The sequence below is a fragment of the Pempheris klunzingeri genome, chromosome 1, assembly GCF_042242105.1.
Source record: "Pempheris klunzingeri isolate RE-2024b chromosome 1, fPemKlu1.hap1, whole genome shotgun sequence".
In the NCBI taxonomy this organism is placed as follows: Eukaryota; Metazoa; Chordata; class Actinopteri; order Acropomatiformes; family Pempheridae; genus Pempheris; species Pempheris klunzingeri.
Window position 1 is genome coordinate 1,301,733 of NC_092012.1, and position 16,268 is coordinate 1,318,000.

Consider the following 16,268-nt stretch of genomic DNA (forward strand, 5'->3'; position numbering starts at 1 on the left):
ACAACAAATACAAATTGGTGTGTGGCGTCCCACAGGGCTCCATCCTGGGTCCACTTCCGTTCAGTTCACGTCTTGCTTACATTATCAGCAAACATAACATTCGCCATCATAACGATGCCGATGACCCGCAGCTGGGTTTTCCAACCTGTAAACTCCCTGGCCAGCAAATTGGAAGAGAACAGGAGGAAAACCGAGATCTTGGAAGTGGGCGTTTATTAAAAACTGATTATTAACTGAGAGAGAGAAAAATTGATCTCTGGACTTGTGGCCCCGGAGTGGCCGAAAAGAGACAAATATTTACTAAACGTACTTTTGGTCGCTGGTAAAAAGGCTCTAACAAAGAAATGGTGAACAGGCTGACTTGCATGGATGGACATCACACTGCACGTTTACCAAATCGAGAAGATAACAGCTCACATTAACCATAAACTGGTGCTATTTTTGTCAGGCTGGGAACACTGGGCGTAGACCACATTTTGTATTTGCAAATCCGTAAGTATATTGTGAGGAAAAGATCTCTCTAATTGCTCTAATTGTTATTGTTTTTGAGTTTTTATTATTTTGCCAAACATCTTAAAAAGGGGACATTTCAGTCAAACATGTATATTTGAGTGCCAATAAAAAAGACGTCAGCTGGGATCGGCTCCGTCCAGATAAACGATGGATTGAAAAATTATGAAAAAGTGGGTTAAATCGTCTTTGAATGTTATGAAATTGGCATTTTTCACGTGGACACCAATTCAAGATGGCTGCCAAAAGAACCCCATTTGCCGTTAGTTGACTGTGGCAACATAAAAAGTTCTTAACTAGACACACAAAAAAAAGCCATGTGGGTACATGGGACCTAATTTCTCTTGTTAGATTAATGTGATTTCTTTGTAAGAGTTGCAGGAGAAGAAGAAATAAATGCGGCTGTACGTGACACGATTAGACAAAGAAACCGAAAACATGTTTAACACAGTGATCACAGAGAAGCACGATTCACTTTAATGGAAGTCAGAAATCTTCCTCTCTGTTTGGTCCAACAACTTCCTCCGGGCTCATTTATTGCTGCTGTTCACGAAGACGCTGGATTTCAATCTTAGGTTTTTCAATTTGTTTCCACGCATGGAGAAGATTTCTTGCCAGCGTCTACAGATAACACTGAAATTTAATTTGAGCAAACAGGATGAATGTAAAGTGAGGCGGTTCAAGGAGACCCTCGCTTCGGTCTGCGATGCTTCCTGATAAGGCGGCTGCATGTCCGCATTAAACTGCTGCCTGATACAGACGGGATACGACGGTGATCTCCATAAACTCCTCATGTTTACCCACAAAAAGAAATCCATGAATAATTGTGCAGAGGATGATAGAAGTGCCTGTTTATTCCCCCATTTTCATTTTGTTGTCATATTAGTGTCAGACGGCGTATCTGGTAATGAAGGAAATGAAAAAATGCAACCAAAAGCGTGATTTTCACTCCTCAAACAAACATGATTCAAGCTTATTTTTCTTCTAACAACTGAGATTGATGCTCTGATCTCTGTGAACTAAACGCTGCGTCTGTGTAAAAGGTTCCAGAAGTCAATAAAGCAGAATCAGTGGGAGAAGGCTTCAAACTACAAAATACAAGAAAATACAGGAGTCAGACATGTGGTTCATCAGATGAGACTAAATAAAGACAGAAAACATGTTGATCCAGAACAACAGTGGATGTAGAAACAGAAACTAAAGATCTGTGAACCTCCAGAGGAGATCTGAACTGTTTCAGGTTTTACTTTCTGAGCGAGGCTCATTTTTATGAGCAGAGAGCGACGGAGATTTGATAGAACAGAAAGATTTCCCCAGAGCCTCCACTGGTTATTGTCCTCATGGAGGCTCCATAGACCTCCACTACACACTGACACACTGACTAACTAGCACACACACACACTATAGACCTCCACTACACACTGACACACTGACTAACTAGCACACACACACACTATAGACCTCCACTACACACTGACACACTGACTAACTAGCACACACACACACACTATAGACCTCCACTACACACTAACACACTGACTAACTAACACACACACACTATAGACCTCCACTACACACTAACACACTGACTAACTAACACACACACACTATAGACCTCCACTACACACTAACACACTGACTAACTAACACACACACACTATAGACCTCCACTACACACTAACACACTGACTAACTAGCACACACACACACTATAGACCTCCACTACACACTGACACACTGACTAACTAGCACACACACACACACTATAGACCTCCACTACACACTAACACACTGACTAACTAGCACACACACACACTATAGACCTCCACTACACACTAACACACTGACTAACTAACACACACACACACTATAGACCTCCACTACACACTGACACACTGACTAACTAGCACACACACACACTATAGACCTCCACTACACACTAACACACTGACTAACTAACACACACACACTATAGACCTCCACTACACACTAACACACTGACTAACTAGCACACACACACACTATAGACCTCCACTACACACTAACACACTGACTAACTAACACACACACACTATAGACCTCCACTACACACTAACACACTGACTAACTAACACACACACACTATAGACCTCCACTACACACAAAATATAAATGCAAAATATTTTTTGTATTAGCCTCCAAGTTTTCTAAAATTTTAAAATATGCAACTAGATTAAATATGTAACTAAACATTGGATGAAGCAGGTTTAAAACTCTAAACTGTAGTTTTGTTGACCAAAGGTTTTTACAGAGGAAAAGCTTTTTTTTTTTTTTTTTATCACTGCATAAATCAGAAAATACTGTCAACAGCCATTAAAAACAATTAGCGCCACAGTTTTTGGAAGAAAATGTCGTATAAATCAGGTTCTGGATGATTTATGAACAAACTCCTCTGTGAAAACCTTCAGAGGACATTAAAACTGGAGAGTTTGGAGTGTCAGAAAAAACTAATTTGGAGAAAACAGCCTTTAAAGAGACAAATTTATGCAAAATCTCCAGACACAGACAGACAAAGTGAAGCAAAATAAACACCTAAATGTGTATTTTAGATATTTTCTCTCCACTAATCTCATAGACGACATGTTATGGAAGCAAAACAGCCCCAAAATTAAAAAATTAAAATAAATTCTTGCGTGTATTTTAGTGCTAATTCACCCTTAAAAGCGCTGAAATTAGACTTCAAAAGCAGGGGAGCTCGATTCCATTTCAACTCAACCCTCTCGAGCCGCTTTAACCAGTAAATAATTTAGGGTTTAATTAATAAATGGCGACTGAAATATGGCTCCATTTAGCGGAAACGTTCATCAAAAGATTAAGATTACAGTCGGATTTAAAGCTGCTGTGAAAACGTGCGGAGCAGCTACATCAGAGACGTCCGAGTCAGCTGATTGGAGCTCATCATTGGGAGTTTGCGTCTCATTAACTCCCACTTTATTCTGCCTCTCAGACGAGGCCCTCTTCCTCCCACAGCTTGGCTCTGCTCGGCGATAACACAGCTCGCAGTCCTGATTATTGTTTCCTTCCGTCGGTGGGAAGGTGAGCGCTGGAAGGGGTTTGGGAGAAGATTTCATTTTCTCTGTGGATATACATGAAAAAATAATGAGACATCTTTGTGCGTTTCGGGCTTTCATTAATAAAACAGCAGCCTGCCGCTCAGCGTGGGAGCTGGAAGAAAAGGAGCACCAGTCCATCTTTAAGAAATTACTGAAGTAGCACTACATCCTCCCCACGCCGCCGTGCAGTCGGGGTTAATGTGGGAATGTAATACAGATGAATCGCTTGACATTTAACTTAATTATTCATGCAGCATTTTAACATCAATTATTCTACTTTGTATTACCTGACGCCTGCCACTGATCAGCCCGCTGAAGAGTAATAAACACTCTTCACCTTACAGACCCACGAACACCTTTGTTTTCTCAAGTGGCTTTTTGTTTGAACTGTGAATGAGTAATCCTCAATACTGTGACAGCATTATAATATCACTCTGAGCCCTTATGTTCCCCCTAAATCCCTATAAATTCCCCCTCAGTAGCTTCAGGGTTCATAGATTAAACTTTTTCCGGCACATCTTGTTCCAGCGCTAAACATTTGAATCTGAAATCCTGGAGCACATATTGACATTATGGAAATGGGAATATTTGTTTGTAATGTGTCTATTTTTAAATAATGCAAAGAGCTAAACTCTTGGAAACTTATTTATACATGAAGGACAACTTCTGTATCCATAAACCAGAGTCCTCATCCTGGTGTGTGAGTGACTGGTAGGTAGTAAAAGTGTTGGAACTGGTCCAGTAGATCACCAGCAGACACCAAACGGGCTGCAATGGCTGCAACGTGATCCTTTGGGACAACTGCACCTGATCACAGTAGGTCCACTAAAAGAGCTTGTTTGATCCACTGACAGGCTCAGAGTGTTATTCTAAGTGTGTGACAGCATCATGGAAAGGATCCCTACAGAGAGAGACCTGGAAGATCCTTTTGGTTTAACCACAAACAGCACACACACCAGACTACATTCACTAAAACAGGGGTTTTAGAGAACAGAACACAGGAGCTGTTAGTCTTGTGTTATGTATTATCTTAAAGTCACACAAGCTCCTGTGTTCTGCAAAGTTTTTTTTGTCAATGGAGTCTGGTGGCTTTGAGTTTCCTCTACAGGTGTGTTTCCATCAAATGTGAAGCAAATTTTTTACATACAAAGTCAATGCAAAGACGCAAAATTGCAGCACACGGTGTTAACGATGCAAAGCAGGTGAAGTCCCTTGTGGCACGAATTGAAAATATATAAGCACAAGCACTTGCACCACTTAGCACAAGTATTAGCACAAGCACTAGCCTCAGTTAGCACAAGCATTAGCCCAGTTAGCACAGCATTAGCCCCAGTTAGCACAGCATTAGCCCCAGTTAGCACAAGCACTAGCACCAGTTAGCACAAGCATTAGCCCCAGTTAGCACAAGCAGCACAAGCTTTAGCACTGACTCCTTCTTCATTGTGTTTACTTGCATGAGTAACGCAAATAAACAAAAGTGATCCAGCAATCAAACTCGTATATTTGTGTTGAAACACGGCTTTAGAAACCAGGTGAGGAGCTCAGGGTGGATCTAGGTGAGGTGGTTCTGGTCTGGATGCCTTTGGGGCAACTCCTCTTAAGGGGTAAACACAGGACACAGTCTGGGGATCCCCCCCCCCAGGAGGATCTGCAAAGTGTTGCTCAGGAGAAGAACATCAAGTGTCCTGATTAGCCTGCTGCCACCATGAGCCGAGGATGGACGGATGGACGGACGTCCTTTTCACATGAATCCCCTGCTCCACCGTCAGAAAGCCACCTGCCCATTTTAATCTCCTCTCCATGTGAAGAGCTCCTCGTCTCCTCCTCCTCCGCTCGCTCATTAATGCCGTCGCTCGGCTCGTCCCGTCCTTCCTGTGGCTGCTCGCCTCTCGCCGCTCTTCACCCCGGTGAACACATATTCTCCTTCCTCTGCGAGCCCTCGAGCACACAGAGAGCATCTTCATGTGGATGTGAAGAGGCCCTCAGGTGACTCCATCCTCAGGTGACTCCATCCTCAGGGACGGCAGCTTCCTTATGTTGTTCTTTAGTTTAAACTTTAATCAATTGACAATTTAACCCTTTGTTCCCGACGGGAGTGCCCGCGATCCCATTTGCATATCTGTTTTTCAGAGCAACACAGAGTTTCAATAATGACCAGTAAAGCTGCCCTTTCAGAATAAAGGTTTATATTACACCTCAAAATATCAGTTTGTTTTCTGTTCTAGTTTCAACAGCGAGCGATTAAATGTCGTCTCAGAGTGACCTGATGCTCAACTCATCTGGACAAATGTATTCAGTTCTGATTCAACATCATCTGTAATTCAGTTTCTAATCCACAACAACCTAGAAAAGTAACTTTAAACCCTAAAAATGTGAATCTAAACCTCGTGTGTGTGTGTGTGAGTGAACTTTTGACTCATTCACCAAATTCATGAATTCATTGAAAACCTCCCACACAGATATTCAGTTTCCACAGTAACATAGTTAGTTAGTTAGTTATCGTATCTGACGTAGTTCTCTGGTGTTTAGTTTGGAGCTCAGTGGTGAAGCTGTTAGTTCTGACTGGACCTGAACGCAGCGCTGAGGGGAAAGAGGACTTCCTGTGATTTGTCCTGAAATAAAAGCTGTTTTGTTTTCTGGCTAAGAAGCTTAAAAACGCCAAATTACATCCACAGCGTACTTTAACATCCCGTCCTGGCTCCAGGAGGAGTATTTCAGTCTCTCCGCAGGTGGAAACAGTCTGCTGGTGAGTTCACTGACTAAGATGGGACTAATTTTGATAAAAACTAGCTCAAATGTTTAAAAATATCAATTGAAATATTAAATATCAATGGTTTATTGATTGATTTAGGAAACAACATGGACTCAAACGCTACATTTCTGCCTCATAAATATCTGTAAGTTATCTCCTCACTTTCAGTCGGTGGTGCATTAAGTCATAAAACATTAAACCACACAATGGTTCGTTTTATTCGCTGTCATTTAGTCTGGTTTATGCACATACATGCTTTGGAAAAACAATGTTTTTTAGATGATTAACCAGGACCATTATGAAATGAAAGGAGCCAGAGGAGCTTAATGTACCTTACTGAGAATTAATCGCCTCCAATCAGTCTGTATTAGATGGAATTAAAAGCAGTGGCCCTCCGAGCTGCCAGAGCGGCGTGTTTACAGAGCAAAAACAACAAATAAGAATGAAGCAACTCATCCGGCAGAGAACACGAGAGCCAAATGAGCCAAATGTGGCAGAACGAGGATTAATCAGCTAAAACTAAACCAGAGTGAAGTGAAATGAAAACCTAATTAAAAGGTGAATCAGACGCTGAGATCAGACATCACATCACGTCCCGATTCGCTGCCACAGCTGAACTCCAACCGGCGCCATCTCAGGACGTAAAGAGTACTGACAGTGTCGCGTGCTGTGGCGGTGGACCGATGAGGGTTAATGCTCTACGGGGGGTCCGGTATGAGGCACTAATGGACGATGTGGCGGCAGAGAGTCGCCCGACAGGCGTTAATCCTCTTAAACCACGGTCACAGAAAAAATGATAATTCATTAATATTTTCATGCATTTTGCAACCAAGCTATAACTCCGTTTCCCTGGTAACACCTGAGGGTCTGACTAATACCTGGAACAATCATTACCATCCCATTAGGCTCTTATGGAATGGAAACGCTGCTCACTTCTCCAGGAAATAGGACAGACGTGGCAACAGGAGATATTTCTGGTCCCTCAGCTCATTTGGCTCAGCTGTTAGCCACAAAGCTAACGGTATGCTAGCAAGATTCAAAGTCAATAACGCTGCGTACGGTTGACAATTAGTGAATATAATTTTACAGCATGTCTAACAACAAGACTAGCTAGCTAACTGTTACCAAATCAATATGAAGACGTCCATAAACGATCGATCGGCCGTGTGTAACGTTGCGGTCGCTGGAGCCTGAAGAGCCTGAAGAGTGTGAGATGATCCCATGTGCTCATTTTCCTGAAAGGATTGTTGCCATTTATTCCTGCAGAAAAAGTTCAACTTCTCGCACTTTAAAGTACCTGATTTTTCCTCATTGTTGGGCCCATAGAGCGCAGCGTACTTGCCGGCTACCTTCCTGTTAGCTCTCTGCTAACTTCCTGTTAGCCCCCCCCTTCCGCTAATATGAATGGGGTCTTGCATCTCTTCTAGATTTTCCAAATGTTTTCGGACTGAATGGATCAAAATCTGATGGTGAAATGTGTCATTTTGGTTGTGACGCTAAAAAAAACAACATATCTGCTGATTTACTGACGTCTCCTTAGAAAAAAGTATTTTTGTGCCCAATGGCGTCGCATAACGAACGCCAACACTTTGGCCACTATGTTAAACTGGCTTCAAAGCCTGGGGACTGGTTTAGAGGGGATCAGTCTACTTCCTGCTGCTTGTTTGTTTACGGTCTCCATCCTGCGTTGTTCAGAGGACCTAAAGGAAGACACTCACTGTGGGGAATAAGCTAGTTTGTTAACTTGTTGCGTTGAATTGGAACAAATGTAAACAGACATTTTAACCACGACGTCCAATATCTCTTTGGAGCAGCCGATCAGAGTCCAGATGGTGGAACAAGAGCAGATATTCGAACACCAGACTCGTGTCTCCTTCTGTCACGGCGTCTCGCTCAGAAATCAGAGGACAGGCTGAAGCTTGAATTATCCAAACAGTTGCTCTCCGGGTTGGTGCAGCCGTGCAGCGCTAATCCACAGTGACAGGAAGTGCATGCAGGAAAATGTGAGTGTCGCACTAAAGCTCACTGCAGCACATTAAACCCATGCACCAGTCGGGCCATATTTTAATAATGAACACCCTCTGGAGTCACGCTTGTTGTTTTATTGTTCAGAAATCGCCACGTCACTGTTCATCCTCTGTAACATGCTTCGTAGAAGACGGAGAGCGGAGGACAGCGGCGAGCACTCATCAGGAGGTTCAACCCAACACGTCGTTTCCCAAGTGACCGGCTGCTAAAATCAATTCTGCCCTCTGAATCTGCCATCAGGCTTTTAGTGGCTTCTCAGCGTCAGAGAGCAGCTGAAAAACCAGAAAAACTGCTCCAGGACGGAGTTTATCAATTACCAATTATCAGCTGCAACATAAAGGTCACCGTGACCAAGAGGCTCAAGGCTCAGAGCAACAGAAACTTTCATTTTGTTAAGTTTGGCAGCAAAAGCAGAAGCGTTTTCAGGAATCAAGTGTCACAAAGATCTTGATTTGCTCAACAAATGCAGCTAACGTTAGCTACGTCCGACTAAAGTTAGCCAAAGAGTTAGCTAGCTTTGTTTGTGCCACGTCTCACAATGACATAAAATAGACAAATTAATTTAACTGGGGGAACAAATAAATGAGGACACGCCTCAGTAACAGTGTCAGTCACTTCTCATCAATGGAGTCTTTGAAGAAAGAGATGTAACGGTTGTTTATTCGTTAGTTTTCATTACGATAATAACTTTGTGAATAAAATAATCTCTTTTTAATTTAAGTCTCCCACCGTGGGCCAACACGTCTGGAGGAAACAGAGTTATTTCCAGCTGAAAGGAGATCTAAACGTCTCAAACAGCTGATCGTCCTCCAGCTCTCGGCTCGGCGTGATGCCCTCCTCTGAGCTTTGGCGATCGATAGCAGTCGCGGAGCTGTGATGTGACGGCTTACGAGAGCTGCTTTCAAAGCCTCGTTTCCACAGACGCCTCGGTGTTAAACAGCCAGAGAGCCTCTGCTAACCATCTGTCTCCATGGTGATCCCAAGGCTCGAGCGGGCATGGTCCATCTCTTCCTCTCCGTCCTCTCCGTCCCTCGAGGCCCATTTTGATCTTTAAGTGCAGGACAAAGACGCTGCAGCACCTCCAGGACCAGAATTAAACAAACCGGTCTGAGAGTCGGGGGTCTCTGAGGGGCACCCAGGCTGGAGCGAAGCTAAAAGGGAGGGGGGCAGTGAGGTGGACTCTGCTGGACTGGGCTTAGTGAACCAGAGGGTGGACGGGAGGAGGAGGAGGAGGAGGAGGAGGACGAGGTCGACCGGTGCAGCCTTCTGCATGAGCGCTCCGCTTCACAACACATTTGGAAACTCCTCAGGTAAAGAGTTCATCTGTGTGTGTGTGTAGGCTTTAAAGAAAACTGCTTTTTTTTTTTTTTTTCTCCAAAAAGTAGTCGAAATTCTCGGCCAAAGTACTGGTCGCTTTAATAATTCAGTGCCAAATGGGATTCTGGGAAGATGAAGCAGCAGATCTGCTGGACAGAGTTTTTTTTTTCTTTCTCTCTCCTGTAAAAGCACTGTCTCAGAAAAAAGCTCCATTTTCTGTCGAGGCAAACAGAATGAAAACAGAACAGAAAAGATATTCGCCAAAAATATAAATGTTACAAGAGGATTATAGTGGTGCAACTGATCTTAACAGAAAAACTACTGCGGTTATATTTACCGCCGACTCGTCGACCTGCTCAGGTTTAGCTGGTTTGGTCGTTAAACTGATGTTGGAGTTTCTTCTTCTGCTGCTTTAAATGTGTTTCTTGGATGTACTTCCTGCTTTGTTGTGCTGCAGCTACAGACAGCAGCTAAAGTCACAGTCAGAGTGTTTCTCCATCCCAGATGAACCTCTGGTCGTCATGGTGTTAAAAACCCTGTGATTGGCTGACGTCTGGCCTGGTGCCCCCCCATTAGAGAATAATACTGATGTGCTGCTGGAATATACCACTGACAGTCTGCATGGGGGCTTTTATTTTGAAAAATTAGCAGTTATTTTGACCTAATCCCACCTCGAACACTTGACCTACTACATTATGATGCCCTCTCCATGGCATACGATGGTTGGCTAGCAGTGCTCAGTCACAGATGATCAATTACTCTCCTGAATCGAGAACGTGGCTGCACGAAAAGTCGATCATAACGACCATCAGTTCATATCTGAGAGGACCGATGAGTTTGGCAGCTGTAGAGCAGAAACTCCTGCGTTCTGCTTGAGAAAACTTGAGATCTACTGGACCAGTTCCAGCATTTTTCATACCTACTAGTCATTTCAAATGCAGCCAGAAATCAGCAGCCAGCCTGGAAATGCACCAAAAGTGATAAATTAAGTCACCGGCTTTGACGGATAAATAGTTTAGCAAGGACAGTGAGGAGGACGCCTGAGAGAGCAGCGAGGAAAGGCTTCAGCCAGCGCTCATTTACCACTGACATTTAATCTTAGATGGAATCAGCTGCTGGCTGCGATAAGGACAAACAGCACAGACTCCATCCGGACTGTGAGAACAGCTATGGAGGCTGCAACACACACACACACACACACACACACACACACACACACACACACACACTTCAGACTGATTTAACTTGAACAGGCAGATCACTGAAGCCTCACTGGCAGAAAGACCTCCCCTGTGCAACAGGAGGGAAAACACTCACAGTCGCAGACAACATGGCCGACAACATCTGTAGACTCTGTACGAACAGATCGGCCTCCTCCCTCTGCTCCACCCAAGAAAAGCTCTTTTTTACGGAGCGGCCCTGAAGCAGCCAGAGGACGGACGGACGGACGGACAGGAAGCCGTGACGACTCTCAGTGATCACACCAAATATTTTACTATTATTATTTATCTGTCAGTTAATGTATCAGACTTCCTCGTCCTTCTGCTTTGTTATCCACTTTTATTCTTTTTGTGTCATTTATTGTTTTAACTTTCTGTGAATATTTATTTGTTTATTGAGAACCTTTAAGATCACTTCTACTTTATATCCCAGTTTTGTCCAGGATCCATTACTTGTAATCTTCATTACTGTTTTGGCTCGACAGTGTTTACGGCTGCAGTCGTTGTCGTCGTCTGTTTTAATGTTGAGCTGCAGCAAAAAGACGACTAACAGCCTGAAACTGGTGTTTTAATGAAACAGAGCAGCCGTTGACTTCTCTCTGACCCATAAACATCCACACACTCCGAGCAGGAAGTGTTTATCTCTTTATCTAGAAGCCTCCATTTAAAACTCTTTATTTAAACTATAAAACAGAACCACAGGGCTCTAAAGGAACCTGATTTTTAGTGCAAACTTGCCCTTAAATCTAAACGTGCTGATACTTTTATACACGTTTATGTATTCAGTTCTTCTTAAAGGTTGATTCTGAAGTTAAATGTTTGTTTCAAGTCAAATCTGTGTTGATTCTGACTCCTCTCTCTCGCCGACTGTCCTCCTTCAGAAAGCGATGCCGGCGGCTGATTGCAGAATTACGCCCGCTCAGAAACCCTAATTTTGGTGGACGGTTGCCATGGAAGCCGCGGTGACCTCACGACGACGGCGGCGGCGGCAGCGGTGGACGAGGCGGAGAGAGTCGGGCTCATTACAGCTGCCATTTCAGTGAGGGCCGCTGGAGAGCCGCGCCTTCGACGTTTGATGAACACGAGCATCTGCACTTGAAAGCGGAGACAGAAGTGGAGAGATGGAAGAAGGAGTCCTTGAAAACGTCCTCGTGTCGCTGTGTTTATCCGACGCGCCTCCTCGTCCTCGCTTCTCTTCCTTCTGCTCTCCGGCTCTTCATTTCCCCTCCTCTCGCTGTTGTCGGCGTTCTCAGCCTGACTGTGTTTTTCTCTTTCTAATGAATTACCTCCACAGTGCACGTCTGAGCACCTGTAAATCAGCTCTGGCCCGAATGAGCGACGTGAGCCAAATCCAATTTTTGGAGCGAGGACAGACGGCTATTACTTAAATGGATCTCGGTGTGTGCGAACAGTCAAAGAATCAAGGTTACCGGAGTGAACGGAGATCAATTCCTCCACCGTAAACGATCTCATTAACATTTCACTGAATATATTTCCAGGATTTACATCCCTAATTATCTGGATGAACTTACAGAGATGAGAGTGGCTGCTGTGAAGTTATAATATTTGTGTTTCTGTTTGATTACTGTTTACAGCGGCTGCTTGGATCATTGTGCACAGTTCAAATAAAGTGTAAGTAAAACTTAAAGTTCAGACGCAGACGGAAACACTGGAGCTGTCCAACACATAAAGAGATAAAAGCCCTGAGCTGAGTTGTGTGAAGTTGGCGTGAGCTTTACACGTCAACTAACAGCTTCAAATTCTCTTTTTTTTCTGAGTAGGTTTTAAATATGTTGGTGGATTTATCACCGTTACGCCTTCTGGAAAGTGTTTGCAGCAGCTCCACCAATAATAATCATTTACAACAATAGTAATGATAATGTTGGAACATAAACATTGATCTTGTATTTGTTGCTGCCACGTCTCTTAATGAAACTAAAAAGTCTTAAGGATCTGGTGTTGCAGCCTGACACTTTAGTACACTAAAGTATCACTGGGACAGTTTATGGAAGCCAAACAGGTTTCCACAGCATTTTAACCCTTTCATGCACAGAGGTCACTGCAGTGTGCAGCTATTCAAAGGCTGTTTTCTTTTTGAGTTTTGATGGCGTAGCTGCACATCAGCCACTACAGTGAAGCTACTGCATCATCTCATACACGCTGCCCAGTGGGAAGCCACTGCTAGTGGAAAAAAAAAAAGAGGAGTGAAACCAAGATGGCCGACAGACAGCCAGAAACACCAAGTTGCTCATTTCTTTCTGTTCAAACCTTCTTTAAAAAGAGACCATGCAGTTAAGAAAAATATGGTGATATCCAGTAACATCTAAGGAGTCATGCAATTCATACATTTTCCAAGTATTGATTTTATATTGGGAGGAAATTATGATTAATCACATGTCCACTGAAGTGTACATCATGCATCACTGGTTAGATTTCAACTACTGGACATGTAAATATATCTTTATAAAATTTGGGTTGAAAAAAAAAAGTTCAAACCTTGTTTTTCAGCCTAAAGATAAATAATAGATAATAAGTAAAAGAAATATAAATCCTGACTGAGGTTATCATAATTCATGCATGAAAGGGTTAAGTATAAACACCCCCGACGATCTCTGCAGCCTCAGTTAGCCGCTTGTTAGCTTCAGACTTCACCAGTGGGATGCTGAGAGGGAAGCGGAAGTGAGAAAAAGCCAATTTGCGGAGTTTTCAGCTCATTTCTGCAGGATACAGCACACTGATCCTCTCGGTGGGGGGGCTGTGGTCGCTGGAGGAAGATTCAAGAGTCAAGATGTCCTTTACTTATCCCCCAAAGGGCACATTCACATATACACACACAGCTCCATTCAGAAAAATTTACAGTGAAAGAAAAAAGAAAATATACAATATACAAAAATATAATGCAAAATGTACAAAAAATACCAAAATAAGAGAATGTACAAGAATAGAATATAGTGCAAATTAGAAAAATATAGTGCAAATCTTACAGAATGCACACAGGTGAATAGTGGAAATAAGGTTCAGAACAGAAAGTGTTCATCCTCTGGGGAGCACGAATGCCTTCAGATAAATTGATGGCTGCCTGCACAGGATCTTTACACACTTCCTGCTTACAGGGGGGAATGTTGACCTGACGGGGCAGAGAGTCGCCGAGATAATTGCCACTAATCCTCGTCACCAAGAGCCACATTAGCGTTTTAATAATACACTGCGCTTATTAGGATATAAATAAATAACCCACACAGGTCACGATGGTATAAACGTCTGGAGCTCTGACCCGTGAATCGTCCCCAGAGAGAGAGCTGCAGTCACATTAGTGAAAGTTTGGACTAAACTTAGGAGGCAGTTTTGTCTATTTGTGTCCAGAGCGTCGGTGTCCACAGCCTCCCGGGGAACAACATTTGTCCACAAAGAAAGCCAGCGGTGATCCTGTTGAATATTAAGACGCTGCTGTGCATCCACAAAAACACACTCCGATGTCCTGAATCACAAAGCTGCTCTTCTTTACTATTTAAATTCAGAATCGGAGGCCACAAACACTGCGAGCCACAGCCGCAGCTTCTTAGCAGCAGCGCCCGTTTAATTACAAACACCCTCTATTTGATTAACGCTTGTTTTTTCCCCCTATCATGGGAAAATTGAGCAGTTTAAATAAGCAACGACCGGCCGCTGAAAGCTCAATACAGCCAGAGCAGAGGAGCCAAATCATTAATCTCCATCGAGTTATGTTCCCGGCTTCGGTGCCGTTGGAGAGAAAACACACACACAGAAGCATGAATGTCTCTCCATGTGCTTCCTCACTTATTACTGTGGTCACACGGACAGAAACCTGAGCGTCCATTACACCCTCGTCACCTCCACTCATGTTCTCTGTAATAAACCACCTGCTGAGGAACAAAGGCGGAAAGAGAAACTCACCCCACAGTTATTATTGAATCCTACTGCTGCTGCAAAGGAAAAGATAGCATCAGTCCCCCCCCCACCCATAAAAAAAAACAGTCAACAGAGACCCCAGAGTCTGAAACGGTATTAACCCTTTGTGATTCAAAGTCACACAATAACACAAACAGACCAACTGATGGAGGCAGCAGCTGTGCTGTGAGGTAAAATTACTGTTTTTATCAATGGAGTCTGGTGTTAGTTCCTACCAGTCATTTTAACCATTTCAATTTTATAACTCAAACACTGAGTCTGTGTCCTCGCTGCTGTTTCTTCTTCTTGTGACCTCCACTACACACTGACTAACTAACACACACACACACTATAGACCTCCACTACACACTAACACACTGACTAACTAACACACACACACACTATAGACCTCCACTACACACTAACACACTGACTAACTAACACACACACACACTATAGACCTCCACTACACACTAACACACTGACTAACTAGTACACACACACTATAGACCTCCACTACACACTGACACACTGACTAACTAGCACACACACTATAGACCTCCACTACACACTGACACACTGACTAACTAACACACACACACACTATAGACCTCCACTACACACTGACACACTGACTAACTAACACACACACACACACACACTATAGACCTCCACTACACACTGACACACTGACTAACTAACACACACACACACACACACTATAGACCTCCACTACACACTGACACACTGACTAACTAACACACACACACTATAGACCTCCACTACACACTAACACACTGACTAACTAGCACACACACACTATAGACCTCCACTACACACTGACACACTGACTAACTAACACACACACACACTATAGACCTCCACTACACACTAACACACTGACTAACTAGCACACACACACTATAGACCTCCACTACACACTGACACACTGACTAACTAACACACACACACACTATAGACCTCCACTACACACTAACACACTGACTAACTAGCACACACACACTATAGACCTCCACTACACACTGACACACTGACTAACTAGCACACACACACTATAGACCTCCACTACACACTGACACACTGACTAACTAACACACACACACACTATAGACCTCCACTACACACTAACACACTGACTAACTAACACACACACACTATAGACCTCCACTAACTTTTTTACTCTACACACTGATGTCTCCTTAACGGTCCTTAACAGTCCTGATCTCTCTGTGGAGACACTGAGCAGCCATTAGGTGTTGATGACATGGTGGAGGTCAACAGAAGGTCGGAGATGAGTAAACTCTCTGACGCTTGTCATCATCATCATCAATAGACGGCTGGGAAGGGGGGGGGGGGGGTGATCCGAGCCTCTCCCTCCCCCCTCTCCCCCCTCGGCTGATGAGGCGGACTCTGAAACCC